Consider the following 10,305-nt stretch of genomic DNA (forward strand, 5'->3'; position numbering starts at 1 on the left):
CTAACCCATGGACGCATACACCTCGGTTCCTTATCAGTCCTGCTCCACTGTGTTAAAAATTTCAACGCAGTTGTCCTCTCCTCCCTCCTCCTTCTCCTCCCGCTTTCTCCTCCTTGTCCTCCTCTTCCTCATCCTGCTCCTCCTGTATTCTTCCCCATCCTGCTCCTCCTGGATTCTTCCCCTGATAGTGCCATCTGTCGGATAAGGCTGTCCTCTCTGCACAGGCAGAAGATTGTCCTTTCTGAGGTTTGTGGGATTGGTCCCTTAGGCCAAGTTGGCACTTTGCCTGCCCTACCATCCTGTTACCTAAGACATGGTACATGGTAAGTGCACCACAGATGTGTCTTCAAACTTGTATTTTTGTTCCTCTTTTCAGAATACAGTGATGGTGGTAGACCACCTCAAGGAAGAAAGAAAGGTTGTAGTTCTTTCCCAGGTAATTCTGGCAAGAGGAGCCCTCATTATGAACACAGTGGGGGTGAGCCTCAGCCCTCACACCTCCAGGAGGATGATGGAAACGTGGTGAAGAGGGATGTCCAGGAGGACCCCGAAGTAAGACAGTAAGTGACCAGGCAGCAGGGTTTGTACACAGCAGCCCCTGGGACTATGCACCTCTCTCACTCTCCGTGGACTTGTTCTTCTTCTGTCACTGCAAAACTGAAGCATGCTAGAAGTGAAATAATGGTTGAGCGATCCTAATTGTAGTGCTGGTGTCAAAGAGACGAGGGTGTACAGAAGACTTTCTTAGCACGTATGGCCACTCACCCTCCTTCTCTCCACATCCCCCCTGCAGCTCTTCCTGTACCATCCGAGGCAACGAGAGGACAGTGAGATGGCACAGTGAAGGCCACATGCATATGACTGTGTGGGGAAACAGAAAACCTCTGGAGAGAGAAATGCAGGAGAACACACAAGACGGAACCCCAGGGAGCTGGTTCAGGGTCACCGTGAGTATCCTGAAAAATGGATGGAATGTGCAGGAGAGAAAAGTCAGGGGGAGTTGTGTTGGTCTCATGTAGAGATGCTGGTTTATTTCACTGTGGACAGCTTGTAATCTGTCCTTTTTATGACCAGGAGTTAACAATCTTGTTCATCTAAGGGCAGATTCAGAGAAGCAGTGTAAAGGGAACAGGCTGACTGTGAGGAGAACGGAGGAGCCTGTCTCAGAGCAAAGATGGAAACTACTGCCAAGGATATGGAGCAACTCCACGTTGGAGGTCTCAGTTTGGCAAGCTGAGTGTGGGAGATGGAGGGTCGAGCCTCTGGAGACCTTGTCTGAGGGGCAAGCAGTGTCTGCACTGGGTAGGATCTCCTGGAAATTTATAAAAGGAAGATCATCTCTGACACCTTGATTATTTGGAAGAGAGTTTGACTGGAGAGAAAGAGTATTTAGGAAATCCATATTACGCACACCCATAAGAAATCATGCCAGTGGTCCCTTCTTTAGAAGCCCTGTCAAGCTCAGTAGAAGGCCGGAAAAGAACAGGAAAAGGTTCGTCCTCCAGCCTAAATTCCCTGTTGTCTGTCCTCTCTCCCATCCCTTCTTTTCATCCTTAGATTCCTTGTGGGATACAGTATGACAGGACATGGCTAATGAACTCAATCCAGCGCCATTGCAGTGTCCCCTTCACTCCAGTGGACGTAAGAGAGGATGCCGAAGCCAGACGCGTGGGCACAGGGAAGGGGGAGAGAGAGACCTGGTTCAGCAGGGTCTGTTGGCTTCTGATACTATTGCTGTTGCATTCAATCCCTGTAGTTCCACTTTATGCACAATGGGGCTCAGTTCTTTGTCCAAGAAGCTAGCACTGCCTCTGCATTAATGGATGTCAGCAACAAGATTTGTGACGAGGAGAGCCGAAAGGTGTGTGTTGCGGGCATTACCTGTACCTCATCCTGAGGAAGGAGTACAGGCCAGGGGCTGGTTGTCTTCTTTGGAACTAGAGTTCCTGGTGCTTACCCAACCTCTTCTTCCTGCAGATACCTGTGTTTGTCAGCCCCTCCGATGCTCCCTACTCTGTGCGGGATAAGTTGAAGCCAGAAGAAATGGAGGAGCTAAACGTAATGCAGACTCAAGGCATTTTGTGTGCCAGCGCTCAGACCCACCTCTCCTTCCTCCAGCCCCCCGTCCCCCTCGCCCCTGATTTCCCTGCCACCATCACAGCCTCAGAGCGGCTCTCCCCATCTCTCTCTCCGCAGCTGACCTTGAGCAAACGATTTGATGTCTCCAAGCAAGCTCTTGACCTCCGGAGGCTCCGCGTTGACCCAGGTACGGCTGACAGCAGTAATTCTAGGGTGGGCGAGGGCAGAGGGGTCTTCCTGGAGGGATACTTAGGGATGGTAACGTGGGGAGGGGCTGGTGCTGGCCCCAGACCCCACTCAGCCATCTGATTCCCTCCCATTTCCTTCCTGAAGACTTGTTGGGCCATGATATTGATATAATTCTGAATCGAAGAAACTGCATGGCTGCCACCCTGCAGATCATCAAAAAGAATTTCCCTGAGGTGAGGCTGTAGGCCCAGTGCTGGTATTAGGGTAGGGGGTGGAAGAGATGGGGTGGAGGGCAGATTTGTCTCCAAGGTCCTAGATAGTAACCTTCACTCTACCTCTTCTTGCCCCAAAGCTGTTGTCCTTGAACTTGAGCAGCAACAAACTTTACCAGCTGGATGGCCTGTCTGACATTATACAGATGGCCCCCACGGTCAAGATCCTGAACCTCTCCAAAAATGAGGTGAGAAGAGGGAACCAGATCAAAGTTGGGTTGAGAGTGGGGGGGGGCGTGTTAGTGGCCATCAGAGTGATGACAGGAGGCAGGTGAAGGTACCTGTGGGGGAGGGAGCGGGCTGGGGGTGCAGAGATCCGGATGTCCCTCTTTCCCTGGGATTCCTTTTCCCACTTCCGCCCCATATTTCTCAGCTGATGTCTGTGTGGGAGTTGAGCAAGATTAAAGGGCTGAAGCTTGAAGAGCTGTGGCTGCAAGGGAACCCATTGTGTGGCACCTTCCCAGACCAGTCCACCTATGTAAGGTCAGTGTGAACACCCTGTCACCCTTCCTGGTGACCTTCACCCATGGGAGCCTAGACTATCTGTGACAGTGCCCCTTTGCCAAAGGTGGCAGCCCTGGTCTTCTGGGAGGATCACAGGCCCCACCTTCTGCTCTCTCTGTGCCTATCACCGGTGAGGAGTTTCCTTCCCCTGACCTGCTCACCTCTGCAGGGGCTCTGGGGTCTGTTTCCAGCTCTCTGCGCCCAGCTATATTCCGCCAAGGCCTCCCAAGAGTGTGCCGCAGGAAGCAGGGCTTTTCCTCCTCACCAGGACCAGGAGCGACCAGCCTTGATCCAGATGCTGGCGCCCTGGACTGAGAAGGGTCCTCCAGTCCAGGGCCTCTTGCTGAGAGAAGCCTTCCTTCTTCGTGCTGAGATGGCGTTTGCCTCCCCCGTTCTGAGAAGGGCCCTCTTCCCCTTCCTCCAAAGGGGTCCCCCCTCGTCTCCCAGGTTGACATGGGGGCTTTCCTGCGCCATGCTGAGGGCTGAGGCCGTGGGTGGCTGCTGTCATGACATCCATTCTGCTGGCCCAATGCCAGGAGCTGGCCCCTCCTCGGGAAAAAGCAGGGCTCCTTGAGTCAAGGGGCCAGACGGGGGCCCCCGCCAGTGATCAGAGGGCTTCCTGAGGCAGGAGTGGAAGGCAGAGGGCAGAGGTGGTAGAGGAGACAGAAGGACAGGGCTCTCAGGGGCACTTCCCATCCCTCCCTGCACACGTCACATCATCCCATCTGGTCCTTCACAGGAGCCCTGGGCAGCCTGAGACAGGTACGATTCCTCAGATAAAGAACGAACTCAGACAGGTGCAGGGGTCATCAGGAGAGAAGGCGGTGATCATAAGACTGGGCCACGGATCCTCAGCCCCATACTGAGCTGGGACCTGACCCTTTCCTCATTCTGGGGGAGATGTGCCCCCATGGCGGCCCTGTTTCCCATGCCCAAGTCTGGCTGAACTCACACAGGTGACAAAGTTTCAACCAGCATCCAGTGGGGCCCCAGCCCAACATGTGCATATTTTCCATTCCTACATGGTGTGTCTGGGCGATTCTGGGGCAGGTGAAGAGCCGCAACAGGGGCGCCGTTTCCCCTTTCTTCTCGCTTCTTCCCTGACCCCGACCACGGGAGAGCTTCTTTCCCTTCCCTTTGCTTTCTCTCTCTCCCTTGTCTCTGTGCCCCTATGTCTCTCTCATCTCTCCCCTCCTACCTTCACTCCCTTTCTGCCTTCATCCCCTCCATCTCCCTCCCTGAGCCCCACCTCACTCACCTCCCTGGCCCAGCATACTGGGCCATCCCTGGGGGGTGTCCGGGTCTTGCCAGAGTGCTGGACCCCCAGTGAGGTAGCAGAGCCCCGGGCTCCCACCCCATTCCCTCTTCTCCCCACAGCCTTCAGTGGGGCCCTGGAGGAAGGAAGGGAGGAGAAGGAAGCCCTGCAGTATGGGTTTGAAATGCTGCTCCCTGTGGCACTGGAGAAGGGAGTGCGAGTAGTCTGGGTGGGAGCTACCCAGGCGAAGGAGAGGAAGGGAGGGAGGGAAGGAATATTAAAGTGAAGGTATTGAGAGAGATGAGGAGACAGTGCCTTTCAGACAGTAAGATGACAGATGCTCAGTGCTCAACAGGGAAGTGGACCGAAAACCCTTAAAATCAGAAGCAGAGGTGGGCAAAGGGCGCTGCTGGATGGGCCAGAACACACTGATCTCTGTTTATGGTATTACTGTTTTAACTCAAAGGAAGCATTGCAGCCTTGAACTATCAACCACCTCTTCTCTATTTTTGGTTTTGGACAGGGCCATCAGAGAATGTTTCCCGAAGTTGTTACGCCTGGTAAGTGCCTACGTAAATCATTGTCTCTTACGAATGTCGGTGGCCTCTGCACCTGCCCTCAAGCCCTTTGGGTCTTGCCTAGATCACATATTAGCATCAGAACCTTAACCATTTTGGGGGGGCATGGACTCCTGAAAATGACATGGATAGACTTGCTGGAAAAATACCCATAAATACACACACGCACACACACAAGTTGAATATAACACTAGAGAGAGACTTCCAGGACCTCATGATGAAGACATCCAGTGTAAGCTTTCCCATGGAATTTCCAGGGCCCTTTCACACCTGACCTCTGACCCTCACCCTCCTGGGCCCATCCTTTTCCCGGATCATCCAGGGCCACTCCCCTGGTCTCCACTGCTGACTTCCTCTTCCCTTCTCCAGGATGGCCAGGAGTTACCGTCACCAGTTACCGTTGATGTTGACACTCCCTGCGTATTAAAGCCCTGCAAGGTGAGGAAGAGGATCAAACAACATTTGGGGTGTTGCAGGGAGGCTTTATCCACTGCATAGTCTCAAATGCCATTTGATTCCAGGGCAGCTACTTTGGATCTGATAAGCTGAAGAGACAAGTCCTGCAATTCCTGCAGCAGTAAGTACCTCTGGGAAGCTGAGCAAGGGTGGGAAGGCGAGGACAGGTGAGGCCACCTAAGCACAGGTCTGCTCAGGGGAGTTTCCAAGTCTCATGTGAGGTCCAGACCACAGAGATAGACTGTCCTCATTGCTCCCGCTCAGGTTCTACTTGATCCATGACTATGGAGACCGACGGTGTCTCGTGGCTTTTTATCACGAGGAGGCCTGCTTCTCCCTGACCATTCCCTTCCACCCCGAGGACACAGCCCCGTGAGTATCACAGCACAGGCTCTGCTCCTGTGCCGTGTGGCTCCCCAGCAGACACAGGCCATCTCCTGCAAACACCCACCACCCACTGTTGCTCTTTGTCTCCTAGAAGCAGCTTCTGCAAGTACTTCAAGGACAGCCGGAATATGAAGAAGCTCACGGACCCCCGTGAGTGTGTGATGGGAAGACTGGGTGGGAAAGGGCGGTGAAGGGGTCAATCATAGGGCCCAGGGCGTGGCAGCCCCTGACCTTCGCTCGCCTCCCCTCCCCTCACAGACCTGCGGGTCCAGCTGCTGAAGCACACAAATCATGTCATTGTGCACACCCTCTGTGTGTTGCCCAAGACTCAGCATGACTTCATCTCCTTCGTGGTGGACACGTGGTCCCAGACGGTGAGCGCCTGCTTCCTCCCTCAGGCGGGCCCAGGAAGCCGCAGGTGGGTAGGAGGTTCAGGTGGTGACTGGGTGCCTGGGCTCTTCCCTTTCAGGAAAAGATGCTCTGCTTCTCCGTCAGCGGGGTGTTCGAGGAAGGTGAGTGTGTGTAGAGCCCCCCTCCCCAGATGCCCCACTGCTGCCTCCCCCTGGCCAGGCTCACTCCCAGAACCACCCAGCTTCCCTGACCCCTTCCTTTCCCTTCCCCTCCCCTCCCCTCCCCTCCCCTTCCCCACTGTGTTCTCCAGCCCTCAGGCTTCCCACAGACAATCCAGGTCTGAGCTGTGTCCATGCCTGTCTGCCCTGCACACCCTGGGCGTTGGGGACACAGGCTGCGGAGTTTGGTGGCTCTCATCCCAGATACTCACTCTGAGAACTTGGGCCGTTACTTAACCTCTCAGTTTCCTCATTTGCAAAATGGGGTAGTAGTATCCACCTCTTGGGCGGCTGTGAAAAACGCATCCCGTGAACCTGTGTAGTGGTTGTCAGGGGCCCTGTCAATGGGCGCAGACTGCTCCTATAGTTGCCCTCCCGATTCCCGACACCCTGGCCCCCGTGAACAAATGCCCTCTCAGCATGAGTGTCCAGTCACAGCCTGACTGGGGACCGCCGTGTGAGCGTGTACAGCACGTGCGGCTCTAAGGGGTACTGTTGTTTGTTTGCTGTTGAAGTGGAAGGAAGTTCTCAGGGCTGTGTGCGTGCCTTCACCCGGACCTTCATCGCTAACCCTGCCAGCTACTCCAGGTGAGAGCCCTGTTGTGGGCGGGAATGCCCATCCCCGCCTGCGCTCAGGGGCATGGGAATGTGGTGGCGGAGACCTTAGGTTTACTCAGTATTGTGGAAAGCCAGCGGGAAGATCCCAGGAGCAGTCTAGCCTAGTGGTGAAGAAGAGCATGGGCTCTGGAGTCGGCCTATGCGTTCTCTCCTTGTCCCAACACTCACTCGCTGTGTGACCTTGGTCAAGTCACATGACCTCTCTGTGACTCAGTGTCTTCTTCCGAGAATGGGGATCAGAGCGTCCACCCCTTGGGCTGTGGTAAAGGGTAAATGCGAAATTGCCCGTGGGTTGGGGATAAACCTATAAATCGAGTGAAGGTGGTAGACAGTCTCTCCAAAGGTGGGCTCTGTGGGGAGGGCCAGAGGTACCAGTCAAGGAACCTGGGAGACAGACACAGGAGGGGCGTGGAAGGAATCTGGTTGCTGAGTGCCAGTGGGAGCAGAGTCAATATTGGGGGTGTGGGTGTCCATCCAGGCATAGTCTGAGGGCCCATTTTTCCTTCAGTCTGTGCATCGTGAATGACGAGCTGTTTGTGAGGGACGCCAGCCCCGGTGAGACCCAGAGTGTGTTCTCCATCCCAGCGCCTACGCCCACCTCCAGCTCCATGCACACCCTCTCCCAGGAGCAGCAGGACATCATGCAGGCGTCCTCCACCCGACCTGAGGTGAACCTCTAGTGGAATCAGAAATGAGTGCTGGGTTTGCGTGGGCATAGGAGGGAGCTGGGAGGAGTAGAGGAGTGATTAATGGGAACTTGAAGCTAATTTGTTGTCCTTGTTTATTTCAGTCATTTTTAATCTGAGCATTTCATTCGTGTTACATATGAAACTAGTTATTTTGAGCAGCCTTGTATTATTTTTATTAATTTCATGGATGCTGCTTCTGTATTAACAGACAGTTGGGTGTTCAGGAGTGTGCATGAGGTTCATTCCACTGTATATGTCACAGTATATGTGGAGGGGGAAAAAATCATTACCCCAAAACATACTACCCAAAGGTAACCGTTGAATGTTTTCATCTTCATCATATCTTCCTGTAAGTTTGCTTATGTAGGTGTTTACATATTTATTATGCACGTTTATATATTTGTATATGTATCTACAGAAAATGAGGTCTCATCATGAGAGAGAGAGAGAGAGAGAGAGAGAGAGAGAAGGAAATAGAGAGGCAGAGACAAAGAGAAAGAGAGGCTTTTGGCTGAATGGGGAAGAGGGGTCCAAAGAGGGATTATTTAATCTTCAGTGCCTTGAAACTTGAGCAAGTTAACAGCTAATGTGAAGGAGCCATCTCAGCTCATTTTTAACTCTTAAATTTGCCCATATATTAATTTTCCTTCTTATCGTATTTCTACTACGGAGCTAATGAGACACCTCAAATGGAACAGTATAAATTTTAAGCCCAATATATATTTAGTTATTAGTGAATGAAAGAATGGACAATTGTATTTCAATGAAATGGTAGTACGTTTTAGGTTTTTGTCTCACAGGGAGGCAGCAGATGGTTGAAACTGTGGTGTGACGTGGCTGGATGACGCATGAACTGAGGACCCCTGCACTGTTGAATGGGAGACAGGTCTAGAATTTTCCTATAAACGTATTAACATGCGGAGCAGTCCAGGAGCAGCAGTTAGGCAAACACCACAGCTTGCTGCCCTGGTGCCACCTCTCACTGAGCTCACCAGGTGAATCAAAGGCAAGCCTGTCTTCCCAGCGTGGGGAACTGGATTAGGGTCTGCTCAGAGGCACGATGTTGGGCAGCTCTTAGGAGCTTCTGAGTCTCCCAAGAAACTAGAGATCCTTCTGTCTTTAAAACTTCGAACTCAAGGCATACCAGAGAGAGATTTGCTTCCGTCATAAAGATATCGATATTCTCATTAGGAGAAACAATGAGAAACACCTTTCCATAATGCCTGCCTTAGCCCCAGGTTTTCTCATTCACCCCTCAGGACAGCTCTGTGTTAAAGATGAGTCCCATTTCACAGATGACAAAGCTCCTCCTCATATAGCTTCTGTCACCTATCCAGATAAGTGGGAGTTTGGGAATGAGGTTCCATCCCTCGCCCTCTCTAGAGGACAATGGAACAGCCTCCCTTTTAGACAGTGGGCTTCTAGGGCTGGAGAAATGGTCATTTTGTTCTCCCCTGATATAACAGGCCCAAGGGGTACTCCCTCAAAACCCCTATTGATGAATATGATAGTGCGCATACATGTGCACATGCATTCATTAACTTGGAAAAGCGTTCATTGTGCTCAATTTCATGGGGGAGATAAAGTAGAACCAAGTGGAATTGACAGCGTATCTCCGTGTGTGTGTGTGTGTTTGTGTGTGTGTATCGATGGGCTGTGTATAGGAAATGTATAAAGTCATTAGTGATAAAAGTACAATATGTCAGGTAAAAACGTGGAGATGACATACCTCTGAGAGGCAGGCACTTCCTTCTTTACCACAGAGTCCCCCTTCCTTAGTGTGCAGGACAACTTTTTTTTTTTTTAACATCTTTATTGGAGTATAATTGCTTTACAACGTTGTGTTAGTTTCTGCTGTATAACAAAGTGAATCAGGTATATGTATATATATATATCCCCATATCGCCTCCCTCTTGCGTCTCCCTCCCACCCTCCCTAACCCACCCCTCTAGGTGGTCACCAAGCACCGAGCTGATCTCCCTGTGCTATGCGGCTGCTTCCCACTAGCTGTCTGTTTTACATTTGGTAGTGTATATATGTCCATGCCACTCTCTCACTTCGTCCCAGCTTACCCTTCCCTTCCCCATGTCCTCAAGTCCATTCTCTACGTCTGCGTCTTTATTCCCGTCCTGCCCCTAGGTTCTTCAGAACCGTTTTTGGTTTTTAGATTCCATATACATGTGTTAGCATACGGTATTTGTTTTTCTCTTTCTGACTTAGTTCACTGTGTATGAGAGACTCTAGGTCCATCCACCTCACTACAGATAACTCAATTTCATTTCTTTTTATGGGTGAGTAAATACTCCATTGTAGATATGTGTCACATCTTCTTTATCCATTCGTTTGTCAGTGGACACTTAGGTTGCTTCCATGTCCTGGCTATCGTAAATAGTGTTGCAATGAACATTGTGGTACCTGACTCTTTTTGAATTATGGTTTTCTCAGGGTATATGCCCAGGAGTGGGATTGCTGGGTCATAGCCCTCTTGCACTGTTGGTGGGAATGTAAGTTGTGCAGGACAACTTTTGAGGACTGAGGAAGGTAGAGTATCTTTTGTATGAGGAAAGCCCTTCAAGGGTCAGGTGTGGAAGTTTCCACGGGGTACCTTTTCCGATACCCAGAGGCAAAGAGCAGGGAGATGGCAATGGAGAGGCAGCTCTGGTGGTCTTCAATGGGGAGGGAGCTAATAAGGGTATAGTCCTTCATCTG

At 51.7% G+C, this 10,305-nt stretch overlaps 1 pseudogene; it reads left to right on the plus strand.

The window, feature by feature from the left end:
- Nucleotides 1-408: 408 nt before the first annotated feature.
- Nucleotides 409-7,602, plus strand: LOC137756648 (nuclear RNA export factor 2-like; annotated as a pseudogene).
- The last annotated feature ends 2,703 nt before the right edge of the window (nucleotides 7,603-10,305 follow it).

Source organism: Eschrichtius robustus, chromosome X, assembly GCF_028021215.1.
Source record: "Eschrichtius robustus isolate mEscRob2 chromosome X, mEscRob2.pri, whole genome shotgun sequence".
Lineage (NCBI taxonomy): Eukaryota > Metazoa > Chordata > Mammalia > Artiodactyla > Eschrichtiidae > Eschrichtius > Eschrichtius robustus.